This window comes from Eschscholzia californica, unplaced genomic scaffold (genome assembly GCF_041429995.1).
Source record: "Eschscholzia californica isolate CP2 unplaced genomic scaffold, dmEscCali1.0.p SCAF_4, whole genome shotgun sequence".
Classification (NCBI taxonomy): Eukaryota; Viridiplantae; Streptophyta; class Magnoliopsida; order Ranunculales; family Papaveraceae; genus Eschscholzia; species Eschscholzia californica.
Genome location: NW_028238461.1, coordinates 24,037,094 through 24,045,800, shown reverse-complemented (window position 1 = coordinate 24,045,800; position 8,707 = coordinate 24,037,094).

Here is an 8,707-nt window from a genome sequence, read left to right as displayed (position 1 = left end):
ATTTGTAGCCATCTTGATGACGTCAGGTTTGACCGTGTCCCAATTTAAGATGACGTTTTCTTCCTTGATTCTATCCCCATATAAAACAAGCCTTAATTTATCTGCTAACAAAATTACATTATTTGCTCATAACATAGTCCTCAGATTAAGTAGTGTTAGTATTGAAGTCCTCTTATTGGAGTTGTCTCCCTATTAAATTAAAGTCAAAGATAGTTGACTCGCGATGGGCCCAAAAATAATTGTCCGTATAAGATAATTGATTGTCCGCGTAATGTCCACCTAAATTTATCATTGAAATGTCATTTTATATGGCTTCTCCCGGTTTGTAATTGGACATGGTCTGCATAAAACAAAATCAGTAGTGAGTAATCAAATTAACTTAATTCACCAATCAAAACAACATAGTAATTACAAACAATACTAAATGTACTGAACAAATGTGTTACTACTCCACATAAAACCCTAAATTTACCAACCAAAATCTGTTTTGTATAAGTCTTCCGTTCACTAAGTACAACCAGTATTATATTTCTGGAACCCAAAACAACAACTGCATTTGTTTCTAAATTCTGAACATACTATTTCAATGGTTACAGAAAAAATATTTAAATTTTTGATGTAAAATTAGATTTGTATACAGAAAACATTTAAAATTTTGTATGATAGTGACACATGTATATTACAGTATACTATATTGATGCAGCAAAATGTGTTTTGCTACTCATATTTAAACATATGCTGAATCAAAACATCGAAATTAAAAAAGTATGAAGTAAAATCCACTTTCCTTCATACTTTTTTATTTTATTTTCCCTATTGCAAAATTCGAAGTTTGTTAACTCTTTCTTACTTTCCCTCAAATACATGAAATATTAGATTACGTTGGTAAAAATAACAAAACTAGAATCAAAACAGGTTATGTACATCATTAATAGGAGATACATGTCAAACCCTAATTTTGCCACAAGGAAACAAAGAAAAAACAGAGATACGCAAATCAAAATAACAAAACAAGAAGCAAAAAGAAAAATCTGAATCAAAATAACAAAACAAGAAGAAAAACAGGTTTTGTGATACAGGGAATCACAAGAGCACCACAAATCGGCCATGGAAACAAAACTTACAAACCCTAACCTTACTTTTGGATACCATGGAACTAACAACATTTACAAAACATATTTTTCTTCAACAAAAACAAAAAACCCTGAACCCTGTATTTTGAAAACTCGAAAAATTAAAAAACCTAAAATTCTATATCCCATGTTTAAAAAACTCGAAAAAACACTAAAACCTTCCACTAAAAGAATAAGTCAAAGCTAAACATACCCAAACCTAGACTAAACCTTCCGCTGTTGCTATTGTCGGTTGAGGATTATGGTTCACCGATTCGAAGAGAAAACAAAAGAGAGAGAGAGCGTATTAGGCAGAAGCGATAACTACAGAGAGAGAGAGAACGATTCAGTTTTGAGAGAGAAATACAGAGATAGGTAGAAAGATCTCTGCTCAAGCGAGAGAGGTAATCACCGAGAGATATCTAGAAAGAAAATCGATCATTCCCCTATTAGGGTTTCTTTTGAGCGGTAAGTTGGGAGGGATGTACTGGGTAGTGGATTTGTCATGTTGAGGGTAGTATGGACCAAACACATGAAGGACTAAAAATCCATTTTTTGGCAAGATAAGACTTTAAAAACCCATGGACCCTTCTATATAAACACATCATTAAAACATAAAAAGGTGTGGATTTCTCTAAAGAGGACTTCTATCTCTAACACATCAAGCAGAAAGAGAGAGAGAGAGAGGATATCTCAAGCTATCTATCTAGTCTAAAAGAATAATTTATTCTTCCTCTAACTGCTTTGTGGAGTTCTAGCTAGCCTGAAAGACGGGAGATCAAGTCCATTACTTGGGTGTCTCGAGTGGAGGAGTAGCGAAACGACGATCAATTTAATTCGATGGAAGTGATATAATGTATATCTCTTACTTGCTAGTTCAATATTAGTTTATGCATAAGATCTTAGAAACCTAATGTTTAACGTACTAGATGTCCGAGATTCCACTTAAAACATTAGGAGACGACAATACTCAGATGGTGAGGGGGGGGGGGGGGGTGGGGGGGTGGGGGATGGGGGGTGTGGGGGGAGGGGTGGGAGGGAGTGAGAACCTGTTTTCATGTAACAGTAGGAGAGTCGTAGAGGATTTTATTCTCGAGACCATAAACAGTGTATCCCTCAATACCAGATCGGTAACCAACAAAAATATTTAGTTGTTTGCTTGCCTATCAAATATGTTTTAGGGACAAACATTATGGGCAAAACAAACACAACCAAATAAGCGGAGATGGGTGGAATGCGGGGGAGTATCGAATAAAACCTCATGGGGAGATTTATAGGATAAATCTTGATAAGGCAATTTGTTAGTGAGATAAGTGGTCATTTTAAGTCACTCACCCGAAAAGGAAAGGGGTGATTAGACTGAGAACATATAGCTCGAGCAACATCAAGTAGATGATGAGGTGTTGCTCTTAACAACCCATTTTGTTCAGGGGGCAATGCAGCTACTCTGATGGATAATCTCATTAGATGTGAACCAAGATCGAACTTCATTGATTAAAAACTTAGCCCCATTATAAGAACGAAAACCCTGAAGAGGAGATGGACTTGATAGACTTCTAGTATTATTTAATCGTAAAATCGAGAGAGGATTGAATAAAATGTTTTACTTTAAAGTTCGGTTCCAATAAAAATGTCCCAGTAAAAAGAAAAAGCCATCAACTAGTGTGAGAAAATATTTTCTATTTGTGAGAGGCAAAATTGGAAATGGTCCCCAAATATAAATATGTACTAGTGGAAAAAGAAAAGTACTTATTAAATTACTAGAAGTAAAACAAAACTTAGCTTGTTTTGTCAGAGGCAAAACTATCATCCAAATTAGATTATGTCATAAATTTTTATTATTTCGAAAGAAAATGCAAACAACTTAAATTAAGGTGTCCAAGTCTGCGATACCAAACATCGAGTGACCTATTTAAAAAAAAATTGTGAAGAAGCCATACATAACCCCGTACTTAATAACTAGACCAATCACCCAACTCGTCCACAATGCCTCGAATGTTGGGTTTCGTATGTATCTAATACACTAACTAATGTTGAAAGAGGAATCTCAAACATCTAATGTTTAACACTAGTTATCCAGGATCATATGCAAGAACTAATAAGGACTGGAATCGGGAAAAACTAACCTTTAACGCAATTATCCCTCGAACCTTTTCAATAGCGTGTGAAGATCCAGAGCTCCAATTGTCGCTCTTCTACTTGAGACACCGAGTAGGTTAACTTGATCTCCCTTCCTTAATGACTGCTAGGACTTTAATGGAAGGTTGAGAAGAACCTTTCTTCTTGACTAGAAAGATAGAATGAGAGCTTTTTCTCTTCAATCTTCTTTCTCTTTTATGTGTGAGAGAGATGATTGTTTCAGAGAAAATTCCACCCCTTTTCTTAATTCTCAATGGTCCTTATATAGGCATTACCTTAGTAGAATACTACTCAAATAAAGAATCCTAAAGTCCCTCAGAAAAGATAGGCATGAGATAGCCTTTTATCTCATTAGGATTCCTTAATTAGGATTAAACCCTAATTAGGGTTTCCCTTGCTTGTGGCCGGACATAACACCTTTATGGGCCTGTTTTGGCTGGCCCACATGCATTAGTCGGCCATAACATGGCCGGCTAATCATGAGCCTTTAACCGGGCTTCTTTCTTGAGCCCGATTCATTCTATCTTTGTTCCGAATCTCTATTCGAACCTTTTTGGCTTATTTAGTTGGATCTAATCCATCCTTAACCTAGCTCCGACTAGTCAAATCTCTCTGATCAAGCCACCCCTCTTATGTGTAACCCGTTGTAGGATCCAGTTTATTTTAGCTGCGAATTACCGAAGTAATCCGACGATCGTAAGCGGCTTCTAGCAAAGCATTACGACCCCTAATTGAACCGGATTAGATGATCTACATGATTAGTTCATCGTTATCCTAGTTGACAAATTGATCGCATTGTTACCTTGGTCGAAAGACACTTCTTCAGAAGGACATCTCCTTCAGACCGAACGGATACATCCTTCATGGAAAACACAATGAGTGGGTGGTGAGAACTTCATTGGAGGAAGAACCGAACGGGGGAGAGTGGGTCTACCAAAAGTTGAAATAAGATGGTTGTCGATCCGTGTTGGAGAAGAGCGAGAGTCATCAGTTAGACATGCACTGTTGTCATCTGAAAGATGGAGAGGAAAAGGGGAGGACGTCCAAGATTCAGAGGGATCAAGTGGAATAAAAGAATTAGAGAACTTGTCTTTAAGAAATCAAACATTGCGAGAGTCATAGAGGATTTTAATCTCTAGATCATAAATGGTGCAACCCTTAATGTTGGATAGTAACCAACAAAGGTTCTGCTTGCACATTAAATTTGTTGAGGGACGAAATCATACACGGAGATGAGTGGAATGTGGAGGACTGTCATACAAAATCTCATTGGGAGATATATAAGAACAATTTTAAGGCAATTTTTTAATGAGATAAGTGGTCGTTTTAAGACACTCACCCCAAAAGGAAAAGGGGAGAAGAGACTGGAAACAAATAGCACAAGTAACGCCAAGTAGATGATGATGTTTGCGCTTGACGACCCCATTTTGTTTAGGGATGTAAATGCCACTATGTTGATGGATAATTTCATTATATATGAACCAATAGTGAACGTCATTGATCAAAAACTCAACTCCATTGTCGGAACAGAAAGACTGAATGGGACCATCATTAGAAGGTACCAAAGTAGAGGAGATTGACTTTACCGAATTCTGATATAGTTTAATAGGAAAATAAAAAAAGGGGTCAAGAAAAATGTTTTGTTTCAGGCTTGGGTTGCATTAAAAATGTCAAAATATAACGAAGAAAGTCATCAAAATGTGAGAAAATAATTTTTATTTGTGAGAGGCGAAATTGAAAATGGTCTCCAAATATTAACATGTACTAATTAAAAAGGAAAAACAATTTAGCTTGTTGTTTCATAGGGAAAAAAATTATCCAAATTAGAAAATTTCATAAACATATATTATATGGAAAGAAAATGTTACGACCTAAACTAAGATGTCCAAGTCGGCGATGCCAAAAATTAAGTTACTTATGTAAAGAAAGTGTTGAAGAAGCCGTACATAAGTAAATGCCTCTTACTTCATCAGCCTGACCAATAAGCCACCTCGTCGACAGTGCGTAGAAAAATACAGTGAATGGGGTTAAAATTCACAGCATAATTTAAAAGAGATGTCCTTCGACAAAGATGGAAATGCGCTCAATTTGTTGCATGGGACAAATGGTGAAGGAGATATCAAGTCAAGTCGTTTTAGGGATCGTAATATTTAGCAAGAAACCAACTACGATCGGTGAATCACTTGGATGATTCACGACTAGCTTCGACCAGGTCCTACAACGGGTTACACCAATGAGTGTCGATTTGATCGAAAGATGTAACTAGAGGGAACATAGATAAAAGGGATGGAATTATATCCATCTAAGAATGTCTAAATGGTCAGGTTAAGAACCAGACAAAGACAACACAGGCGGGGTCAAGTGCTCGAGCCTAAAGGAGTGGTCGGGTAGTAGGCCCAACCCATGCAAAGGGGTCGACCAGGCCAAGCCCACATATGGGTTGTCTTGGCCGCCACTACTATGGAAAAGGAAAAGGAATTACAGGTGTGATAAACTGCCATATGGGAATTCCACTCGAATGAGATTTTGAGTCTTACTTTTTCTGTGGTCCTTATTGAATCCTATTTTGACTTTAGGATTTCTATATAAGGACCTTAATAGAATAAAAAAAATGTGGATTTTACTCAAAAGACTTTTCCATCTCTGCCTACTTAATTAGAGAGAGGAAGAAAGAGAAAGAGAGAGAGCGAGAAAGAGACAAAAGATCCCAACTGTTTATCGAGTCTATATAAGAAGGAGTTCTTCGTCTAATTGCCAAATAAGGTTTTAGCTAACTCTAAAGGTCGGAGATCAAGTCGATTGCTAGGGTGTCTCAAGTAAAGGAGCTACAGTTGAACCTCTTGATCTTCGGGATAAAGGCAGTCAATTTAGTCTGTGGGAAAGCGAGTGGGGTATATCTCTAACCCGAGCTAGTTCATCTTTAGTTTATGCATGAGATCGTGAGAAGCTAGTTTTAGACGTATGAGACAGTCAAACTAAATTGAGACTTGTTTAGTTAGATAGATAAGTCTGAAAAGAGTTCCATACATCAATTTCGTTACTTCATTAAAAGTTATTTGAATTGATTTCAAAATTCAAGCTTGAAAAAGGTTTCGATAGATTTGAATTTGAAAGTTTAGTTTTGATAAGGGTTTCAATAGAGTTTTTTGCCACAAACAAAATCTTGTCTTTGTCAGACTTGGGCCTCAGTGTTAAAAGTGAGGACTTTATTGATGACTTCTAAGATTTCGTTTTACAACCGAAAATATAAGTACTTTTCCTTTAATAAAACAAAAAATATTAATAGCATATTTGATAAATAATTGCTTATAAATAGGAAAGAAGTCAAATGTTAGTTTGGTAACGTAATTTACTTTAACCACTATTTTGGAGAAACAACAAATATTTCCGAGGTACACAATTTAGACCAATTTTTATTTTTTTATTTTTCAGAGTTCCCACTACCATTTCTTCTCCACACGAGCCAGAATCTCCAGAAACTACCATAGGTATTTTAAAGTCAAGGTTAATTTTGGAGTCAAGTTGTAAAAGTGAGGGGCCCAAAAATACTTTCAGGATGCGGTTGTAAAATCTTGTCTTTGTCAGACTTGGGCCTCAGTGTTAAAAGTGAGGACTTTATTGATGACTTCTAAGATTTCGTTTCACAACCGAAAATATAAGTACTTTTCCTTTAATAAAACAAAAAATATTAATACGTAGTATATTTGAAAAATAATTGCTTATAAATAGAAAAGAAGTCAAATGTTAGTTTGGTAACGTAATTTACTTTAACCACTATTTTGGAGAAACAACAAATATTTCCGAGGTACACAATTTAGACCAATTTTTTTTTTTTTCGAGTTCCCACCATCATTTCTTCTCCACGCGAGCCATAATCTCCAGAAACTACCATAGTTATTTTAGAGTCAAGGTTAATTTTGGAGTCAGATTGTAAAAGTAAGGGGCCCAAGAATACTTTCGGGATGCAGTTGTACAATCATCACCCTTAGGGTCTGTTTGATACGTGAGAAAATCATTTGGGAAAATCTACGAAAATCGATTTTCTGCTGCTTGTTAAAGCCAAGTAAGTAAGAAAGTCGATTTCCGTCAGAAAAAAAGGTTGAAAAAAAGGCATCCAAATTTTCCCACTAAAAAGATGGGAGAACTGTTTTACCACAATCTCAAAGACACGCTCTCTCTTGATCCCCTGCGGGTGTGCTTCTCTGATTCTCTCTCGTTTTTATCTGTCTAAAAACATTCAACTTCTCTCTTGATCTTTGGTATGATAAAACTTCTCTCTCAATCTCTGGTATAATAATAAGTGAAGAAACAATCTCATAAACAACAATATTGTAGTAGAAACATGAATTTAAAAACCCTAATTTCACCTTGGAGTAATAATCAAAAGCTACAATCTCATAAACTACTATCTTTAATTCCTCCCAAATTTAAAGCTTTGAACATGTAATGATTCAGACTCTAAATATATCTCTCTGAATGAACATTCCTTTCATGCCGATTCAAACTCTAAATAGATTCATTGATGGAGATCAGGAATCAAACCCTAATTGAAAAATCACGAAAGAAAACCCTAGTTTCAGAATTATGGTAGCAAAATTAAAGTCGAAATGGTTGATAGAAAAAACACACTCAAAATCAAACCCTCGTTGAAGAGATCTGTTACCATTTGACGATTCAAGACGGCAAATCCATCACCCTTTCTTTTAAGAAATGCCATCCGGAAAACCCAACCTAAATGAAGAATGAGGAAGACGGGAGGTGAGAGAACCTTGATTTAATTTGGGAACATCTAAGAGCGCCTCGTCTTATCATCAAGGCGCCCCATTCATGAGTATAAAAAGGTGCCGAAAATAATATAGATGACCGCCTTTAGAGATTCTTCTCAAATTTTCTACTGCCTTACCAAACCGTATAAAATGACTTTCCGATAAGAGAATTTTGGTTTTCTTTCCCATTAGAAAGAAATCGTTTTCACATCCACACATTTTCTCACTGATGGACCCTTGGATTTATTAGATTTCGATATATCTCGTTCTTCGGTCATTTTTCAGAATAATTGACAACGGTCGATTTTTAACGTGTAGTACTTCGTGTTCGCCACGTGTACAGCTTAATTTGGAAGGATATCTATGGGACTACAGCAGTTACCTTAGGTATAGATGTTCCATAGATGTGGGAAGGATCAAACTGTGTCTCCTTTTGAGGTGTCCAAATAAATTGGCAAAAAGAAAGGTCCCACAGTTTCTGTGAGGGTGACTTGACCCAGAGTGAAAGGTTGCAAGTGGGAGGACGAAATTTCTTGAGTGCAGTGGGTATGGATTAAGACTTTTGAGAAAGAAGATAGAATTTTACAGAGACTACAGAGCTCATTTCTTGGGTCCTATTATAATTTGGAACCAATGAAAGTTAAGAATTCTTTGGTTAAAAGTCCAAAAATTTAGCCCTAATATAAAATT